This window comes from Petaurus breviceps, unplaced genomic scaffold (assembly GCF_028583685.1).
Source record: "Petaurus breviceps papuanus isolate PSGF00001 unplaced genomic scaffold, PetGlider_PUasm1.0 189, whole genome shotgun sequence".
Taxonomy (NCBI): Eukaryota; Metazoa; Chordata; class Mammalia; order Diprotodontia; family Petauridae; genus Petaurus; species Petaurus breviceps.
This window is the reverse complement of record NW_027185809.1, coordinates 31,339,443-31,360,552: the sequence shown is the minus strand read 5'-3', so window position 1 is coordinate 31,360,552 and position 21,110 is coordinate 31,339,443. Positions and strand designations below refer to the sequence as shown.

The following is a 21,110-nucleotide window of genomic DNA, read 5'->3' as shown; positions in this document are numbered from 1 at the left end:
CTATATTGGAATGCATATTGTGTCAGGGACAGGAGAGAGGAGGAAGGGAAGGATAGAAATTGGAACTCAAAAAATTAAAAAATTGTATTAACTTGTAATTGATGGAGAAAAATAAAATATTTTTAAAAAGTAGCCAGTGGTCCTTTATCTTTCTATTAATCAATCAATCAATCAACAAGTATTTGTTAAATACCTACTATTACTAAGCTCTCTTTTAGGTGTTGAGGATAGAAATATAATGAATGGAACAGTTCCTGTCTGAAAAGAGCTTACATTATGAAAAGGGAACAAGAAGTACATATATTAGTATATGCAGATTAAATTTTAAGAAAATAAACACAGGATAGTTTGAGGAAAACACTAGCAATGGTGAGATCAAGAAAGGTTTTATTGTTGTTCAGTCATTTCAGTCATGTTAAACTCTTCATGACCCCATTTAGGGTTTTCTTTGCAAAGATACTGGAGTGGTTTGCCATTTCCTTCTCCAGCTCGTTTTCAGATGAGGAAACTGAGGCAAACAGGGTTAGGTGACTTGCCTGGGGTCACACAGCTAGTAAATGTCCGAGACCAGATTTGAACTCAGGTTTTCCTTATTCCTGCCCTTAAGGCTTTATGTAGATGGTGGCAATTGAGACACTTCCGATTTTATGAGGTAGAGGTGAGGAAGCAATGCATTCCAGGTATGGTGAATGGTCACTGCAAAGAGAAGGAGAGGGAAGATGGAAATGTTGTGTATGAGGAATTGTGAGAAGGTTAATTAGTCTAGATCACAGAGTGCAGGAATGGGAGTAATGTATAATGAGGCTGGAAAATCAGATTGGGTTAAAGTTGTAAAAGGCTTTCAAAGCCAAACAGAGAAGCTTATATTGATGCTAGAGATGAAGGAACCACTAGTGTTTATTGAGCAGGGGAGTGGCCTATGTGCTTCCTGATTTGGCCCCCTTCACATTATAGTATATGCCCCTATCTGTGCTTATAAACAAAAACAATGGTAGTCACCTATTCCCTTGTTGTCTGTTTAATGCTGGCATGATGCATAGAGATTAGGGAAGAGTTTTTGTTCCCTTTAGAAAGATGACAGATATCATTCCTGCTTCGGGAAAATGCAAGTTTCCTATAAATTGGAGAGCCTATAAATATATATTATAATTTATATGTAAGGGTGGGAGTTGATTGAATCAATTAAATCACTCTTATCCCAACTTAAAACAAGTGACAAGATACTATGCCCTATTATCTTTGTGGGGTGAGAACAATCAACCAGTCTGACATAAGAGCTATGTATAAAGGAGACAAATCAATCATAGTCTTTAACTTAAGTGGGAAACATCCTTAATCACTTTAAAAGTCCCTGAAAGCCATTGGATGAATTAGATTATGGCACATAAAAAGTATGTTTGGATTAAGTGAGGAGACTAGTTAGGTCCTATGGAGCTTGTATAAAATCAGCTAGCTAGAATTAGAAATTCAAGTATCTAGTAGGCTAGTGGCAGAAGCCTTGCAACTAAGTCCTGAGAAGGAACTGTTTTGGGAGAGAGATGGAAAGTATCTTTTTTAAAAAATTGTTTAAAAAAATTTTATTTTCGGTTCCAAATTTTCTTCTCTCCTTCCAGGCCTTCCTCTACCCCACCCATCAAGAAGGCAAGCAATATGATATCCATCATACATGTGAAGTCATGCAAAACATATTTCCTTATTAGTCATGTAGCAAAAAAAGCAAGAAAGATTTTTAAAAAGTGAAAGAGAGGGGAGGCTAGGTGGCACAGTGAGTAAGATCACCCGCCCTGGAGGTTCTGGCCTCAGATACTTAACACCCACACACACAAAAAAAAAACTGGCGTGTAACCTTGGGCAAGTTACTTAACCCCAATTGCTTTAAAAAAAAAGTGAAAGAGAATATGCTTTTATCTGCCCTTGGAGTCCAACAGTTCTTTCTCTAGAGATAGGTAGCATTTTTCATCATGAGTCCTTTGGAACTATCATGAATCATTATATTGTTGTGTAACAGAATAACTGTCTTTCACAGTTGCTTATCTTTATATTATTATTGTTACTGTGTAACAAGGTCCTCCTAGTTCCACTCATTTTAGTTTGCATCAGTTCATATAAGTCTTCCCAGGTTTTTTTTTTACAATTCCTTTTGTCATTTCTTATATCACAACAGTATTTCATCATAATCATATACCACAACTTGTTTAGTCATTCTCCAATTGATGAGTGTCCCCTCTGTTTCCAGTTCTTCACCACTATAAAAATAGCTGCTGTAGATATTTTTGTACATGTAGGTCCTTTACCTTTTCCTTTGATCTCTTTAGGATACAGACCTAGTAGTGAGTATTGCTAGTTCAAAGGATATAATTTTGTAGCCCTTTGGGCATAATTCCAAATGGTCTTCTAAGTCACAACTTCACCAACAATGCATTATTTTTCTACATCCTGGGAGGAAAGTATCATGATATAGACCTTGATCTCTTTCCCTATCCCCTTTGACTAGAGGAGGATCTTGTTATCATTAGATCACACAGTGAATTGAGAGCATTGAACTTGGAATCAGGTAGATCTGAGTTTGAATCTCGTTTCAGATATTTTCTAGTTGTATGACCTTGGGAAAATCACTTAATCTTTCTTGGCCTCAGTTTCTTCATCTGTCAAATGGGGATAATAACTCCCAGAGGGTTGTTGTGAAGATCAAATGAGATAACATTTATTGTAAAGGCCTTTGCAGACCTTAAAACCTTTTATAAATGTCAACTATTTTAGGAGGTTTTTTTGTAAGCTCCTTTCCTCCTTCACCTTGTGAGATTTTATCAACATCACAACCACCATCAATCAATCATCACCCTCACCTCCTAAAAGCATTTAAGTGCCTATTTATAAGCGGCATCCCTACCCAGATAAGACATGTACATGATGCAACATAGGTTGAGTAGTCATTGTATGACAAGGGGAAAAATCTAGAAAGCACCAGATGTGAAGTTTGGAGAACCAGATGATTTGGACTTTTTGTTCACATCCTAAATAACATCTCCAGCTGACAGTAGTGTCTACATCTGGAATTGAAGATCTGTTAGATGTAATGAGGAAAAGTATATTCAAAAACATCCTAGAGATGTAGCAAGTGAACTTTGAGAACCTGACTTGCCAGTTCAAATAGGAACTGGGAGAATAAGTACAGAGCTTCTACTATATATATTAGAATGTGTACCCAATAAGCCTCATTGAGGGCAGCATTCAGAGACAAACCCCTCCCCTCTCCTTTGATCAGTTTCATGAATTGGAGAATTTCATGGCCTCTTTATTTGGAAATCCAAAGCTTCACTCCTCATTATTTGGGCCCTGATGGCTCAGAATGAATGTAAATAACAATTGTTTCTGTTTTCAACAGAAACCCAGAGTGTCTTTCTTTCTCTCCTAGGTTTATTTATTTTTTTGACTTGATAAAAAAAAGGTCATTCTTTGCCTCATTTCTTACCTAGCCTTAATCAATGAATGTGTGTTGCCTCAGTCAAACTGAGACCTGGGAAAAACCTTAAATTAAAAAGTCCAAGGTCTCCCATTGCAGCTGGGACCATCTCCTATCTTGCCACTCGACCCTGATGGCTCCAGAGGAGAGTGTAAGGCTGATGACTTTGCACAGCCCCTCCCTCACTTAAATCCAATTCACTTGCAAGTCATGGTGTCACCTTCCTGATGTCATGGTCCTTTTTGAGAATTAAGAACAATCAACAAATAATCTGGAAGTCCCCCATACCTTCCTGAACACCCTTCACCAAACATTTACTATTCGATTGTGACAATTCTATTACAAAAGGGGAAGAAGGGGAAGAAGGACATTCCAGGATTAGGAGACTGCAGGAAAGAGCATGGTGGTGCCAAATTATTGAGAGACTTAAGCGCCAGGCAAAGGAGTTTGAATCCTCTCTAGTCTCCCTTTCAGTTTTGGGAGTTCACTGGCACAGGGGTACTTAAAAGAGAAGGATGTAGAAAGAATAGGGAAGGAAAAACAAGAAAGAACTAAGAAAGGCAGGAAAATTGCATTTACCCTCCAAATACTAATGAATAAAGGAAACAAGTAATTCCACTGGTTGGAATTGGGAGGGGGAATGATTTATTACTGGTAAGCTAAGCCTAGAGACTCACTCTGACCTACCTATAAATAGAACTCCTTTCCTTTTTCATCTCAGTGATCTTGGAGCTTCTGCCAAGCCCAGAAAGCACCTTTCTATGGAAAAATCCCTTGAGGGTTGACTGGGAAGGGACAGGAGAAGGCAGGGGAAGGTATGGATGGCTCAGGCCAGTATTGACCTTTGCTGGAAAGCCAGCTGTTTCCTTCACTTTGAAAGAGTGACTAACCCTTCGCTGTCCCCAGACTATTCAGAGAAGCTTGGGAGGCTTCCAAACATATTTTATAGTCCAGATGTATAACCACTGGCTGTGACTTTTTGTATGAAGAACAGGTGGGTGGTAATTATTCTAGCAGGAACTGCTAGAGACAGAAAGCTGGGGGAGGTGAATCTGTTTAATTGGGGTAGAGCAGCAGGGCCTTTCCAATCCCTGGCTTGCTTTAAGGGAATTGGATATAGGGAGAAATGAGGTTTTGGTGAGAAAACCTCTACCTATCTCACTTTCCACCTGGTGCCCCATCAGTTACATGAAGTGTGTTCTTTGATTTGGAATTGTAGGACCTGGGTTTGGATTCCTGCTCTGTTACTAGTTTGACCCTGGACATGTCTCTGGTATCTCAGTTTCTTTATCCTCTTACTCACAGATGCTCTGTGAGGTCACTTCTAGTCATGAGTCTGTGATCGTAGAATGCTAAAGTTTATCTTTGAAACCCTCAGTCTGTTGCTTCCACTGACCTGACCATGGTGCTTTCCTTCTCCAATTTCTGTAAGTAGTAACCCCAAGATCTCTCTCCTTCTGATCAAAACCTGGTGTATGTGTGTGTGTGTGTGTGTGTATGTGTGTTTGTGTGTAGATCTGGGAGAGGGAAAGGAGCTAGTATTTCTCATTTACAATTCGGTGTGAATTAATTTCTAGTCAGTGTTTCATCTCTTCTAGGGACTATCTGCATTTTAAACCTCATCTTTAACTGTGGAAGGAAAGATTTTGTTTCTTGTTAAAGGAATCTTGAGATAGAGAAGGATAACATTTCACCCACAACATCCCTGTGAGGTAGATATAAACATTTCCGTTTTAAAGATGAGGAAATGAAAAATAAAATGATTTATGCAAGGCCACATGGTTTAATTAGTGTTGGGGTGAGGATTTTAGCACATTTAGGCACAACCCAAATAGTATTTTGGGAAAATATGATGTTAAACAAAACAACACAGGGACTCAGATATGTGAACAATATTATAAATGTGGAGTATCAATTAATCAACAACTACTTATTAAGCAACTTTTGCCTGTGACTCCAAGAAACTGTAGCTTGCCCAGTGCCACATCCTATAGGCTACATCAGATTGAGCGTAACCAACTGGTCTCAAATCCATTGGTGAGTTAGGGGGATTTGTACCCCAAGCATTTCCCTGGTGGAATGGGTAGATGAGAACCATTTGTTCCAATGGCCATAAAGGTGGCTGAAGCAGGACTATGGAGTGCTTAGAGCTCCATCAGACATGGAAGATGCCAAGGTCATCCACTGTATCCTGAGCCATCACCAGTCATCTTGATTTATCACTTGCCACTGACCATCAATGACTCTGGAAGACAGCTCAAGTCTGGTGACTTTGTGCAACTCTGCCTCACTTAAATCTAATTCATGAGCAAATCAGACTATCACCCAACAGTGTTGCCAATCCTCTTCAAAAACAAAGGACTATCAGCAAACAAACAATAAGATTAAGCCCCTACTTTGTGCAAGGCACTGTGTAAAGATTGGTGATACAAATACAAAAGCAAGAGAATCTTTTTTTTTTAAAGCAATTGGGGTTAAGCAACTTGCTCAAGGTTACACGGCCAGTTATTTTGTGTGGGTGCCAAGTACCTGAGGCCAGAACCAATCCCGGGTCTCCCGATGCTGGGGCGCACTCTTACTCACTGCACCACCTGGCCACCCCAAGATAGTCCTTTCTACTGTTCAATAATACCAACTGATACAAATCCTGGATCTAGACTAGTTTATAAAGTATGCCTATATTTAATGCTCTCTTAGAGTTGCTTTCACACCCCAGATGAGTTTAATCCTTAGTTTGCAAACTATAAATGTATATATGTACATATATATGTATGTATATGTATACATGTACACAAATGTACACTTTTACCTGTCTGTAAGCTTTTTCTATGTTTATGGAGAGCATTGTGGCATATATTGGACAAAGTGGAATCAGGAAGACCTTTGTTCAAATTTTGAGACTTTCTAGCTGTGTGTATGATTCTAGACAAATCATTTAACCTCTTTGCCTCCCCAAGATTTAGCTACTAAGAACCATGTGGGGTGTGGTTTCTTTGCTCTGAAAGAAATCACAGATCCTGATTTTATATATATATATATGTATGTATGTATGTATGTATATATTATGTATTATGTATGTATGTATATAGGGGTAGGGGATATTATTATCCCCATTTGACAGATGAAGAAACTAAGGCCAAGAGAAGTTAAGTGACTTGTTCATGGGAATACAACTAGAAAGTATCTGAAGCAAGATTCAAACTCAGATCCACCTGACTCAAAGTCCAGCATCACCCAAGGGTAATTAAGTCATGTCAAGTGAGCAATCTCCTGGCCACTCCCCTGAATCCTCTCCTCCCCCTCCAGACCTCATGATACACATTTGTTTAAGGACGCGTGCAAGTATAAGTAATCATCCAACTATGTTGAAACCTACAGATGAATATATCCTGTGACCAGTTTTACCCTTGAAGTTCACGAGGACACCCTCCCTATTCCTTTACAATATCAGAAGTTTCATGGTGGTGGTGGCCTACAGTATTACAAAATTATTGCCTCAACCATGTCTATCCTGTGATATTATAATATTAAGGTCCTATAGAAAGGAGGTGAGACAGCATGGTACACTAGATTTGGGGTTGGGTAATTCCAATACTGCCTTTGACAATGACTAGTTGTGTGGTCATGAGTCAATTAACTTCAGTGAGCCTCAATTTCTTCACCTGTGAAATAGGATCATAGATTGAAAGTTGGAAGGGACATTAGGGGCCATTGAGTCCAACTTCCACATTTTACAGAAGAGGAAACAAGGGCAAAAAAGGCTTGTCCAAGGTCCAGTGTCAGTAGTATCAGAGGTAGGATTTAAACCCATGTACTCTGACCCAAAATGTATTGTTATTTTTGCTATAAGACTTCACAGGGTTGTTGTAAGCATCAAAGGAAAGAATGAGAGTACAACCAGGGACTGGCCAGGGACCATATGGTCCTCAGACCATACTTAGTTTCTGAGTGAAGAGGGGAAAATTCCATAGCACTGCCCCCTCCTTCCCTTATGTGGTTCCCTATATGGTCGAGGTCGACGACCTTGAAGATGTTGCACTTTTGTTTCTTTTGTCTCTTGTATTTATTCTCTTATTTTAGGTGAGCTTCAAAAAGACAGGAGAAGCGCAAGAGGTCCGGGAAATTGCTGGCAACTGAGTCAAGACGGAAGCCAGCCAAGGCAAGCCACTTGACGCAGATACATTTGCCTAGATATCATCCCCTGAATGCAAAGGAATGTGACCTGTCATCAACTGCGCTATTCACAGAAATGAACTTGGTGGAAGCAATGCATCATAGCACCTACTTTAAGTCTGAGCTCACTCTCCCCTATGCAGAGATGCAGAGGGAAAAGTATGCCTGGTTTGAGGGGATGTCCTGTACTTGAGTTTTTACTCTATCTTTTCAGTCAATGTCCCCGTAAAAGCTAATTGTTCGTTGGTTTTAAATAATGAGGAGATATTAACTGGACAAAATTATATCAGGGCATTAGTCATTGGTTTGATTATATTGAAATGGTGACTGATTGACTGAAATTGGGAGAAAACATCAAATGGGGGTTTGGAAGCTATAACCCTAGAAAATACCTCAAACATTCTCCTAACACACTAAGGCAGGGAAGTAGCTACAGAACTTTGGGTTCTTGACCTGCTGGTATGTGTGTTTGGTAAGGCATATATGTGCATGTGTATGTGAGTGTGTGCACACACATATTTACATGTATACACCCATGTGTATATATACACGCACATATATGATATATATGTGCTATATATGCTACATACTCTTACTTTTCCTATTCCTCTTTCTCTTTCTCTCTCTCTTATATTTTGCAAACATATAAGAACTATATAAATGTCAGCTATTATTACTGTCAGAGGGAAGGGACTCAGAGGATTCTCCTGCTTCACCCTGGAGTAGAAGAATAGGGCTCAAGGCCACATTTTCCTATGGACAAAAAGAGAAATTACCCCAGGATACCTGTCTCTAACAGGGGCTTATAACTCTAGACTATTTGACACAGTACTGCATATCTAAGAATATCAGGAGAGGTAGATTGTTAGGCTACCGTGGTTGGTGGGGGGAGCAGGATTTAAGTTGTTCCTGTGTTCTCTATGTCTAAAGAGCCAAATCTCTTACCAGTCAACCAGCTGGACAGCTATGTCCAAGTTACTTTTCTTATCTTGGAAATCCCCCTCACAATTATAAACAGCTCTAACACATACATACATATTTATATAGCTAGATAGATATACACATATATGTTATATAAGATCATATTTGTATAGACACATATACAGGTGTATATGTATACATGTATATGTGTATATATACATACATACATACATACATCAAATGCAGCTAATCAAAACCTTATAGGGACAAGATCTCAAGTCACCTCATAAATTCTAAGATAAGCTCAGAAAGGAAATGCTTGTCGGCCAAAAGAAGAGCAATAATATATTCTGATGATCCAGGATAGTCTTGATTTTAAGAAAAGATCCTTAACAAGACTTTGCAAAAATTTGTCTTTCTCAGACTCCATGTCCTGAAACATGGTCACTTTAATTAAAAAGTTCATAACACATTGCTTTAAAAAATAAAAAAAAAATAAACACCCAAAACTTTATACTTAAGAAAGTGGAAGAGAGTCCAGACATATGATTTCATCAGTGTGGGGGACTTCAGGTATGGAAATTCCCTCTGCCAATACAGGTTGACAGCTCATTTGTAATTTGCAGTTTTGAAGACGTGCCTGGGGATTCTGAATGGTTGTTACTTCTTTATGGTCACTCAGCTATTATTCATCAAAGGCTGGGCTTCTGACTCCAAAGTTAGTCCTCTATCCACTATACTGTTGCTGTTGTGTCTCAAAAGAAGTTTAATAATAACATCACTTTTCTCGGGTTAGGGTAAAAGAGGGATGAGAATTACACCTGATTTCATTGTCATAGGGAGCTGAGGAGCTCCTCCTACTAATGGAGATCAATACTTTCTCTGAAACATGTAGTCTTTTTAGAAAAAAATCATTTATTTACTTTTAGTTTACAACATTCAGTTCCACAATCCCTTGAGTTCCAAATTTTCTCCCCCTCCCTCTCTTCCCCCTTCCTCCCCCCATGGCAGCATGCAATCAAATATAGGTTCTACAGATACCTTCATATTAAACATTATAAAGAAGAATTATAACCAATGGAGTGAACAATGAGAAAGAAGGAACAAAATAAAACAAAACACAAAAGAGAGAGAGCAAGTAGTTTGTTTCAATCTGCATTCAGACTCTGCAGTTCTTTCTCTGGATGTGGATATCCCTTTCCATCCTGAGTCTTTTGGAGTTGTCTTATTACCTTGCATTGCTGAGAGGAGCCCAGTCCATCAAAGTTAGTTGTCATACATACAATATGTCTGTAATTGTGTAGAAACTTCTCCTGGTTCTGCTCTCCTCACTCAGCATCAGCTTATATAAGTTTTTCCAGGTTATTATGAAGTCCGTCTGCTCCTCATTTCTTATAGGACAATAGTATTCCATTACATTCATATACCACAACTTGTCTAGTCATTCCCCAGTTGATGGGCATCCCCTTGATTTCCAATTCTTTGCCACCATAAAAAGAGCTGCTATAAATATTTCTTTGTAAACAGGGGTCCTTTTCCCACTTCTATGATCTTTTTGGGATACAACCCTAGAAGTGGTATTGCTGGGTCAAAGGGTATGCACTTTTTTATAGCCCTTTGGGTATAGTTCCAAATTGCTCTCTAGAATGGTTGGATCAGTTCACAACTCTACCAACAATGCATTAGTGTTACAATTTTTCCACATCCTCTCCAGCATTTATCATTTTCCTGTTTTGTCGTCTTAGTTAATCTGACTGATGAAATGTGCCACCTCAGAGTTGTTTTGATTTGCATGAAGCGTGTAGTCTTAGAAACTTTCCTAAAGCACTGACAGAGTAACTGACAGAGTAAGTGACTTACCCAGAGTCACACAGTCAGGATATGTTAGAGGGAGGGGAACTCACATCTTTCTGGTTCCAATGGTAACTCTATCCACTTTGCTACTAAGGGAAAGGGATAAATGCAGAAAATGAAATGAAGGGCCACCTTCTCCTCCTTCCACACCTATAGAAATTTTTCCAGGGTCCACTAAAGGGTTAAAACAACCCTGATAGTATTGGCACCATCTCTTCCAGGGCCAAACTGTTTGCTGCCCATGCCTGCAACGTTGCTCACACCCAGAGTCTCAGCAGAGATTCTGTCTCTTGTGTACTGGGACTGCTGGACTTCAGAGAGGAAAAAAGGGCTTGCCTGGAGTGCTCCCCCTGCCTCCTGTCTCCCCATGCTGGCTATACAAGCAAGATTATTCAAGACTGTTCTTAACAGGTTGTTCTCTGGGGCTTTGCCCAGCTCTGTCTCCAGCGGTGGTATTGCCAGCCCTTCCCTACTGGAGATTGAAGGGACTCACTGCTGGAAAATTCAGCTTGTACATTCTTCATAATATCTCTTCACCCCTCCCCACCCTCATGCCTTGTCTGACAGACCCCTAGACACCCCCTTCCTGGCCCCAGACAAGTTCTCCTTGGTATTTATAAGCCTTGTAGCCATTTCCCGAGGATTTGGCAGGATTGAGTGAATATTGTCCTTTCCATCTTCCCCTTATAAATCAGTCCTGCTAAATAGACCTTTGCCTTCCCTCCACTGCTCCTTCCTGAAGTAGACCTTTGGGTCTATGTATTGAGAACTGAAGTGGTAACTGCTAGGTTAGCCAGCACTCTTCTTGTTCGAGATGGCCACCCTCCCCAAAGTCTGCCTAGTGAGGGCTCCCAAGTTCTTCTCTCCATAAAACTTCTCCTTTCCCCACTGCTTTGAGTTACCAATGTCCCTTGGCAGTCTTTTCATTTCATCTCCCCCTGAGGCCTCTTTGCAGATATCTCTCATAATGTTCCAAACCCTCATTTTTTTAAAAATTTCTTTTCCTTCCTTCCTTCCTTCCTTCCTTCCTTCCTTCCTTCCTTCCTTCCTTCCTTCCTTCCTTCCTTCCTTCCTTCCATCCTCCCTCCATCTTTCTTTCTCTCTCTCTTTCTTTCTTTCTTTCTTTCTCTTTCTCTTTCTTTCTTTCTTTCTTTCTTTCTTTCTTTCTTTCTTTCTTTCTTTCTTTCTTTCTATCTTCTCTCCCTCCCTCTCTTTCTACCCTCCTTCTTTCTTTCTCTATTTTTCTTTCTTTTCTCTCTCTTTCTCTCTCTGTCTCTCTTTCTCTTTCCCTCTCTCCCTCCTTTCCCCCTTAAAGCTTGTAGTCTTCCTGCCAGAGATCCTTGTGGGGGTTCCAGAATGTCCCCCTACCCCAATCCTGCCCACCTGCCTCCTGCCATCTTCAGCTACCTTTCTTCCCCTCCAGACTGGTTGGCATCAGTAACTTCTTCCCCTTCTCTGGCCTCAGCATGCTGAGCTGCTTCCTCCTCTTCCAGCTCATTAGTGCAGATATTACAAGAGACCAGACCTGCCTTTAGCCCAACATTCCACTCACAATTCACGACTGGGCTGTTTTTCACTCCTGCCTGTTTCTCCCCCCATCCCCAGTCTAATCTACCTTCCCTCTGTCTGTTTCCCACCCAATCTGGAGCTATTTGGCAGGAGGGATCTCCCTCAGATGCTATATCAGAAGTTCAGTAGTCCCAATTTCTTCTCTCCATATGTCTTGCCTTGGCTGAGCTCTCTCATCAGGGTCTGGAAAAGAGGTCTTTGAGCTTAGGAATCTGTTTCCTCCATTTGATTCAACCAAACTGTAATCAGCCAACTTGGGGGTTCAGGGCAAAAAGCCCATCAGTTTCCCTAGGTTTTTGTCCTCAATTCAGGATAGGGAAAGGGCATTCTCTGGAGAACTGCTTGAGAAAGTTATGGAAGGAAGTTGAGAGGTCAACTAATTCATCTCTTTGCCTTCAGAAAGGTAATTAATCCATCCCAGACTAATGAGACTTTATTAAAAATTTAAAGACATCTCTAATGCTCTCAACCCTGGAGAGGAACAGATTTCAAAACCACTCAGTAATCTCAATATATTAAAAAGTAATTTTGATATATTTAAAGTTATTTCAACATATTAAAAAATTCAAGAAAAGTCCTACTTGTGTCCAACAAATTCTTATTGCCTATGATTTAAGCCCATGTATTTTTGTAGCATTTTTAATGAATGTGGAGAATAATTTGGTCACCATCCTTTTTACTAAGAAAACTCCCCCAAAACTTGACCTCTTTGGAGACTATCTCCCTCAGTCTTCTCATCTTCAGGCTAACTAATCACAGCATCTTTTCTCACAGGACTTTCTTCCCAACACTTTAGTCATCTTTGTGGCTTACCTCTCAGTTCTTCCCTTCCTAGGACAAAGACTAGGGTAACTTAAGTTTCGGCTTATGTCTCAGGTCTCACTTTTAGCCTGCAAGAAGCAGTCAACTGATAAACATTTATTAAGGGCCTACTATGTTCCAGGTACTGTATTGAGAAATGAGAAAACAAAAAGGGTCCAAAAAACAGTCCCTGGGGTGGCTAGGTGGTGCAGTGAATAGAACACTGACCCTGGAGTCAGGAGGACCTGAGTTCAAATCCAGCCTCAGACACTTAACACTTACTAGCCCTGCAACCTCGGGCAAGTCACTTAACCCCAATTGCCCTGCCTTCCCCCCTCCAAAAAGCAAGCAAACAAACAAAAAACAGTTCCTTCCCTCAAGGAACCCATAATCTTCATTATCCTCAAAGTACCAGTTCATTAAACTAAGATACAGTCTCACTGGAAGCAGGCAGGGCAGAAAGGTACCTACCCTGGCCTTAAACTTATGGAGCTCATAGACTGGACAATAGGTCCCTGCCCTCCTAGCACTGAGTGAATCTAAATACTAAACAGTAACTGTTTCTCTTTTGACCAGGAATCCTGAGGGTCTTCCCCTCCCAGTTTGATTATTTTTTAAATTAAAGGGTGTATCCCTTGATTAATTTCTTAAAGAGGTCTATTCACTGAATGGGCATCACCTCACTCAAAGTGAGAACCTGAAAAGACCTTAACCTACGAGGCCAGGGTCTCTCAATGCATCCTTGGCCATCTCCAGTTGTCCTGATGAATATCTGGCCACTGGACTCAGATGGCTCTGGAGGAGAAAGTGAGGCTGGCCACCTTGCACAGCCCTCCCTCACTCAAATCCAACTGCAAGTCATGGCATCATTTCCCTGATTTCATGGGCCTCTTTGGGAACGAAGGAGATATACAACAGCAACAACCTTTCTATTAAATAGGAAATATATGCCCATCCAGGAAGGATGAATGAGATAACAGATGCGTGGCAGCATTTAGAGCTTTCAAAGGAAAAGTATGCTGGAAAGAAAAGACAAGGCATTATTGAGAAATTGTCTTATTTCAGGTTTCTTGTCTCTGTGGAAAATCCTCTTCTTTCAACTCCATTATTCAAACAGCTGCAGCCTTATGACATTTAGAGCCTGCAGTAAGTAGTGTAAGGGCAGTCAAGCTATTTTTCTCTGTCAGGGAAACTGGCACCTGTTGAGCATCTATCCTGTTGTAATGATCAGTGGAAGACCTGCTGGGCCTGGAGTCGGGGAGATCTAACAGGACGAAATGCAGGATTTAGATTCTATATTTGTAAGAGAGATATGTTAATAACACTTAGCTCACAGGGTTGCTATGTGGCTAAAATGAAAGCATGCATATGTAAGTGATTTGCACATTTTAAAGTGCCATACAAATGTCAAATATTCTTATATCGGGTATGAGTGGTGATCACTTACGCCCTTGCACCCCACACCTCTTACACAGGGCATGTGAACCTTATCCTTTGTTCTGGCTTACCCAGTCACGCCTGATCTTAGGATTAGAGGTACAGGTTACCTGAAAAGCACAACCAGCACCACATAGTTGCATTCATACTCTCTCAAGGTTCTAGGAGGCAACCCTTTTGTAGGGGAATAGACTCCCCTTTACTGTTGTTGTTTAATTGGGTCTATCTCTTCATGACCCTATTTGGGGTTTTCTTGGCAGAGACACTGGAGTAGTTTGCCATTTCCTTCTCCAGATCATTTCACAGATAAGGAAACCAAGGCAAACAGGGTTAAGTGACTTGCTCAGGGTCAAAAAAAAGAGCTAGTAAGTGTCTGAGGTCAGATTTGAACTCAATAAGATAAGTCTTCCATTCTCCAGTCTTGGAAGCATTGTTGATCTTAAGCCCCCATGACATACTTCCATTTACACAAAACCATCTATTTACATTGGCAAAGGGCTAATCATGTCTTTAGAGAATTTATTTAAGCAAATTAACTATCTCCTGATCAAGAGATGATAGATGTAAGGCATAAAAAAGAGGTATACATTTTTGGATTAATTTGAAATAATCACACTTTTAGATCTTAAACAGCCATTTACTTATCAATAAGTCAAAAGAAACAATAACATGACAGGTTCTCACATATTAAATACAGGAAAAATAAATGCATCACAAGATATACCTAAACCTCAGTAACATTCTCCCACTCATATCTGTGGGGAGATAAGCATACATAGAAACCTGGCAAGGAGACACGAACAGGGAAAACTCATGTACTTGGGGTAATTCACGGCCCTAGAACTGTAAATTTCAGTATTTTCTTTCTTTCTGTCTCAGGAAGTATCCATAAAACTTTCTTGATGAGTTTCTTTCATCGATATGTTGGGCTGATCTATGCTGGGTGGTGTGACGTACACTTGACTAGCTAGGCCTGACGTCTTAGTCAAACCAGTTAATTCCCCAAGTGGCTTCTCAGATCCTCTCCTTCCAAGTTGGTTCCTCTGCTTATCTGTATTTAGTGCTTCTTTTAGAAAAAACGATCTTAAAATTCTGGGAGAGAGGCATAAAGAGATAAAGACAGAGAGAGATGGATACACAGAGAAATAGCATGCATCATACCAACAGCAGAACATGAAAAGAGACTTCTCTATGAAACTATCAATCGCCATTTAGAACTGTTTGCTTTTCCTTTTTATTAAAATAGGTAATAAGTTCTACGTAATACTTTCAAAACTGTCTTGCTTGTCTGTACTTCTTTCTGTTATATTTTGTGTTTTAAAAAAACGTTTCAGTAGTTTTGTTTTCAGCATCTCTATTTCTAACCCTCTTCTCTCTCCCCACCCATTAAAAACTGAGAGAAAAAAAAAGCTTTATAACAAATAAGTACAGTCAAGCAAAATGAATCCACACGGTGGCCTTGTCCAAAAATGTATACCTCTTTTTATGCCTTGCATCTGTCATTTCTTGATCAGGAGATAGTTAATTTGCTTAAATAAATTCTATAAAGATACGATTGGCCCTTTGCATTGGACTTAGTAATTCTTTTTTTTTTTTTTGGAGGGTGGGGGGGAGGCAAGTGAGTTGCCCAAGGTCACACAGCCAGTAAGTGTTAAGTGTTTGAAGTTAGATTTGAACTCAGGTCCTCCTGACTCCAGGGCCAGTGCTCTAATCACTGTGTCACCTAGCCACCCCATGATTTAGTAATTCTTAATAGAGACTGTAGAATTTATCATTTTTAGCTTCTAGATTAGCTGATACATATCTGAAATCCATCCTTTCAATTTTTTTCCTCCTCATTTTTCTGAGTGAGATTCTGGTTCCTCTCTGCCAATTATCCCCCCACCCTCTTAGCTTATGGTTAGTAACCAAATTCTCATCTTTTTTCTATATAATCAGATAAATTACATTCATCTTAGAGTCATAGAACAGTCACAGTGACCATACCACTCCAGCACACTATAGCCTTTTACATTCACAATTAGCAATGACTGTCACAGAACTTTGTATCAGAGTAATTATTTCTCTTAGAACTCTAAGCAGACTTAGTTTAGGAACCAACAGTGCCATATTAAAGGGAAGTACCTTAGAAGGACAGTACCTTGCAACAATATTCCATCATTTGCCACCAAATTCCTTAATATTGTCAAATGGTCAACCATCAGCAATGGATACATTTTTATAAGTGAAAATGAAATTAGAGAAGATGCATTTACCATCTGCTTCACTGCTGTATCCTAAGGACCACTGAGCCTTTTTTTTTTAAATCTATGTGTTTTCAGATTTTTACTTAGTATTTTGTTTTTCCCCAGTTACATGTAAAAATAATTTTTAACATTTGTTTTTAAAACATTGTGTCCCAAATTCTCTCCTTCCTCCTCCTCCCTATTGAGAATGAAAGCAATTAGATATAGGTTATACATGTGTAGTCATGCTAAACATTTCCACAATAGTTATGCTTTGAAAGAAAATATAGACCAAAGGGGAGACAAAAACCTTGAGAAAAATAAAGAAAGTAAAAAAAAAGTATGCTTCAATCTGTATTCAGACACCATCAGTTCTTTGTCTGGGGATGGATACATTTTTCATCATAAATCTGTCAGAGTTGTCTTGGATCATTGTATTGCTGAGAATAGCTGTCATTCACAGCTGATCATCTTACAATATTGCTGTTACTTTGTACACAGTACATTTCACTTTGCATCAGTCCATGTAAGTCTTCCCAGGTTTTTCTGAGAGCATCTTGCTCATCATTTCTTATAGTACAGTAGTATTCCATCATAATCACATACCATAGCTTGTTCAGCCATTCCTCAACTGATGGGCATCCATCCCCTCAATTTCTAATTCTTTGCCCCCAGAAAAGAGCTGCTATAAATATTTTTGCACACATAGGTCCTTTTTCTTTTTTTTTTTTTAATCTCTTTTGGGATATAGACCTAAGTCCATTGAGTCTTTCCACTGATTTGCTGCTGAAGCTTCTTCTATGGGTTGTCTCTTCAGAAGAATATGGGCTCTTTGAGAGAAGAAACTGTCTTACTTTTCTATCTGTATCTCCAGTGTGCAACACTCAGCATAGTAAGCACTTAACAAATGTTCATCATTAATTAAACTAATTCCTAAAAAAATTTTTTTATTCATTTTATTTTTAATTTGTAGGATAAAACAAGCATTTCCACAATATAGTAAAAAATGCTTAAAAAGATGATTGCACATGAAACAACAAATCTATTATGTACAACTTACTATGCCATTAAAGTATATAATAAAATTATCATGTAAATATCTTTTTTTTTCCTAATTAGCTCATTCTTACTAGCACTGCCCTATCTCTTTCACCTCAGAAGCCATAAGACTTCGTCCCAGAACTCCTAACTTCAAGGATTCCTCAGATTCCTCACCCCCTCCAGATCTGCTTAGGGGATAACCTAATTACTTAGTACTGAAGACCTTTTGATCTTATGGCTCAGAATATAACTCAGGATATGGGACTACACAGAAATAATAATAAATTTTAGTCTGTGACTTCTTTTGCCTGAAGAATTCCTTCTGGTGATACATATTTGCAACTTGTCTCTACATTATTTTTTAGTTTTAAGGAGTTGACTGAGGGATTTCAGGTAGTAAATTATTTATCCAGAGTCATACAATTAATATGTGTTAGAGACAGGACTTGAATCCAGCTCTTCCTGGCTCTGAGACTTGCCCTCCATCCACTAAGATATATTGTTACATAAATGTCAATTTTTTTCCTCTTTTTTTCTGTGAGAGTATAATTCTAGCTGACTTTTACATAACATTTTAAAATTTGCAAAGTTCATATATATATACATCTATATCACATTATTTCTTTGAGTCTTATAATAATCCCAGGAGGTAAGTACCATTATTATCCCCATTCACGTAGGTAGCAAATATGAGTGGGAATTTATAATCAGGTGTCCCCCAAATTAGCACTCTTTCCATTATACAATATTTAGTTTTCAGTGACAATATGAAACTGACTTTTCTATGGACCAAGCAGCAACTGTTTTGGGTTGAGATGCTTACTTATGAGTATGAAAGAGGCCTTAAGGAAAAGATAGAGTTGGTGTTTTGCAGGATTACTGGAGTTTAGGGGAATACAATTATAAGGAATTTTAAGAGGTCATCTTCTGACCATTTTTTACCCACTATAATGGCAAATATAATTTTAAAAAATATATAAAATTCAATGTTGGTGGGGACATGGGGAAATAGGCACTCTGGTACATGGTCAAACTGTAGACTATGTAAATATCTCAGAAAGTGATCTAGTAATATACAATAAGAGTCACAAAACTGATCTTACATTTTGACCTAGTTATTCTATTGCTAGGAATTCATCCTAAAAGTATACCTAAGGGGGGGGGGTGGAGATCTAAGTAAAAACATTCAAAATTTTCTTTATTAATAACAAAACAAGCAAACAAATAGGAAAATTACTTATAGGCACTCTGCATTCTAGCCAAAATGAACTATTTGCTATTTCTCCAAACTCAGATCTTTATCTCCTACCTCTTTCCCTTTGCTCAAGCTATCCCTAACATCTGGAATGTAGCACCCTCTCAGTTCTACAACTCAGAATCCCTAGCTTCATTCAAGGCCCAGCTAATGTGCCTTCTCTTATGGGAAGCAATTCTGAATCCCAGAAGTTTTATTTCTCACAGTAGAATGTAAGCTCCTTGAAGGCAAGTACCCAGTACAGAGACTTGCATGTGTTCAGTTATTCTTCAGTCATATACAACTCTTCATGACCCCATTTGGGGTTTTCTTGGCAGAAATCCTAGAGTGGTTTGTCATTTCCTTTTCTAGCTCATTTTATAGATGAGAAAATGAGGCAAACAGGGTAAAGTGACTTGCCCAGGGTCACTCAGCCAATAAGTATCTGAGGTCAGATTTCAGCTAATGAAGATGTCTTCCTGACTCCATGCCTAGCACTCTATCCATCACACCACCCAGTTGCCCCAGCCTTGCACTTAGTAGGCATTTAATAAATGTTTGTTGGTTTGAATTGGGTTGAATATATCTCAAACAACTGGGGAATTAGTGAATGAGCTATAATATAGGGTAATGCAATAGAATATGATGGTACCATAAAAATGATAACTATGAAAAATATGAGGAAATATGGCGAGTTTATATGAAGTGATGCCAAGTGAGGTCACTAGAGGAACTTTTAATAGACTTGGATGGGGACACAGAGTAAACATTTTTGTTGTTGTTTGTTAGTTGTTTATTTAATCATTGGTTGTCTGTTGAAAGTTATTAAGTTTATAATAAAACTTTAAAAAGTTAGATTGTTATCTTGGACCTTCAGGCAGATGAATGTTGAAGTCATTTGGAAATATAGTTCATAGTTTATCTGTTCTTTTAAAATCTTGTGCTAATATGAGTCAAAAAAAAGGTTGCATGAACATGGATATACTCATACACCAGGCCCTGAAACTAATTCAGAAAATGGGGAACCATTTGTCCTCAGACCATCTGCAAACTTTATATTTTGTCTTCTTTGCTAATTGGGAATGAAGTTGAATTCTCCCCTTGGCTCCTCTGGCCTTTGTACCTCGTCCATTCAACCCTACACTTTTCCATCCAAGAAGCTTTGGCACTTGGGTGTTTCCTGCCCAGTGATGTTCCCAGACTTTGGGAGGCTCCCAGTTGTTCCCAGTGAAACACTGCTGACATTAGCAAGAGCCTCTGCCTTCCCAGGCCCAGGCAGACAAATAGCTCCCAGCTTTTTGGATCCACACATATTCTTTGCCTTGTCTGTCTCCCAGTACATAGAATTAATCACAGAATGTTAGATCTAGAGGGGGGCTTAGAGATCCTTTAATCCAGCCTCTTTCATTTTATAGATAAGCAAAATGAACTCAAAAGAGGCAAAAAGACCCCTGATTCTCACTTGAGGGTTCTGTCCCCAAAATGCAGTGTCCCAGACTCAGAGGTCTATCCCCATCTTTGGGTCTTTATGTAGCATTAGATTCTGAACATGACTCTTTACCTCTTGGTGCGGGGGAAGTCTTTCAGCTTTGGAATCAAGGAGTTGTCCAAATAGGACCCTGTCTCTCAAGTGTCTAGGCTTAGTGTAGGATCCTGCTATGCTGAGGTCCCAGCCAGGGCTTGAGCTATAGGCTTTGCCTGTGGCTGTATTTTAATATAAACCAGCATATCTCAAGAAAAGTGGACTCAACCCAAGGGGGTTGATTATTTTCTTAATCCCCTTTCTCATACTTCAAGACCATGAAAACACAGACCAAAACAAAACAAAACAAAACCTATAAAAAAGAAAAATAGTTTAAAATAGCTTTAAATAAATGAATGAATGAATGAATAAAAGACCATACTTCTACTGTTATATCATGCTGGGACTTCCCTTATGGCCAGGAATCTCCCCACCCTACAATATCCAACAAATCCTGTAAACCTCCTTAATCTGGAATATCCCTCTGTAAGGGCCGCCCCCTTCTCCCATTGGTGAATTCTTTCTGTAGCTTCCGTTCTGTAGAGCAGTCCAAATTGGTCTTCATTCCCCTCCTAAACCTGTTCTTGGCTTCTGGAATTCAAAGTCGTGCACACACACCAGGCACCTTCTTCGCCCATCCCAATGCTTTTCAGCTCCCTTTTGCTTGTATTTGTATCTCTAGTGCACATGCTAAATGCTTATTTAATCCTGCCTTCCCTCCTCTTTTCTCTCCCTCCCTCCTTCTTTTCTCTCCTTTCTTCTCTTTCCTTCCTTCCTTTTCCCTTTCCCCTTATTTCCTTTTTTCCCCTCTCTTCCTTCCTTCTTCCTTTCCTTTCCTTTCCTTTCCTTTCCTTTCCTTTCCTTTCCTTT

At 39.3% G+C, this 21,110-nt stretch overlaps 1 long non-coding RNA gene across 2 annotated transcripts in view; it reads right to left on the bottom strand.

The window, feature by feature from the left end:
* Window positions 1-298: 298 nt before the first annotated feature.
* The window catches only part of LOC138164417 (uncharacterized), a 56,571-nt gene continuing 35,759 nt past the window's right edge, over window positions 299-21,110 (bottom strand). The window contains exon 3 of one of the 2 annotated variants that reach the window (XR_011169051.1): window positions 299-696. This is a non-coding gene — a long non-coding RNA (uncharacterized lncRNA). Of the gene's footprint in view, window positions 697-14,956; window positions 15,311-21,110 lie in introns of those variants that run through there. The other variant, XR_011169052.1, reaches the window with a different exon arrangement.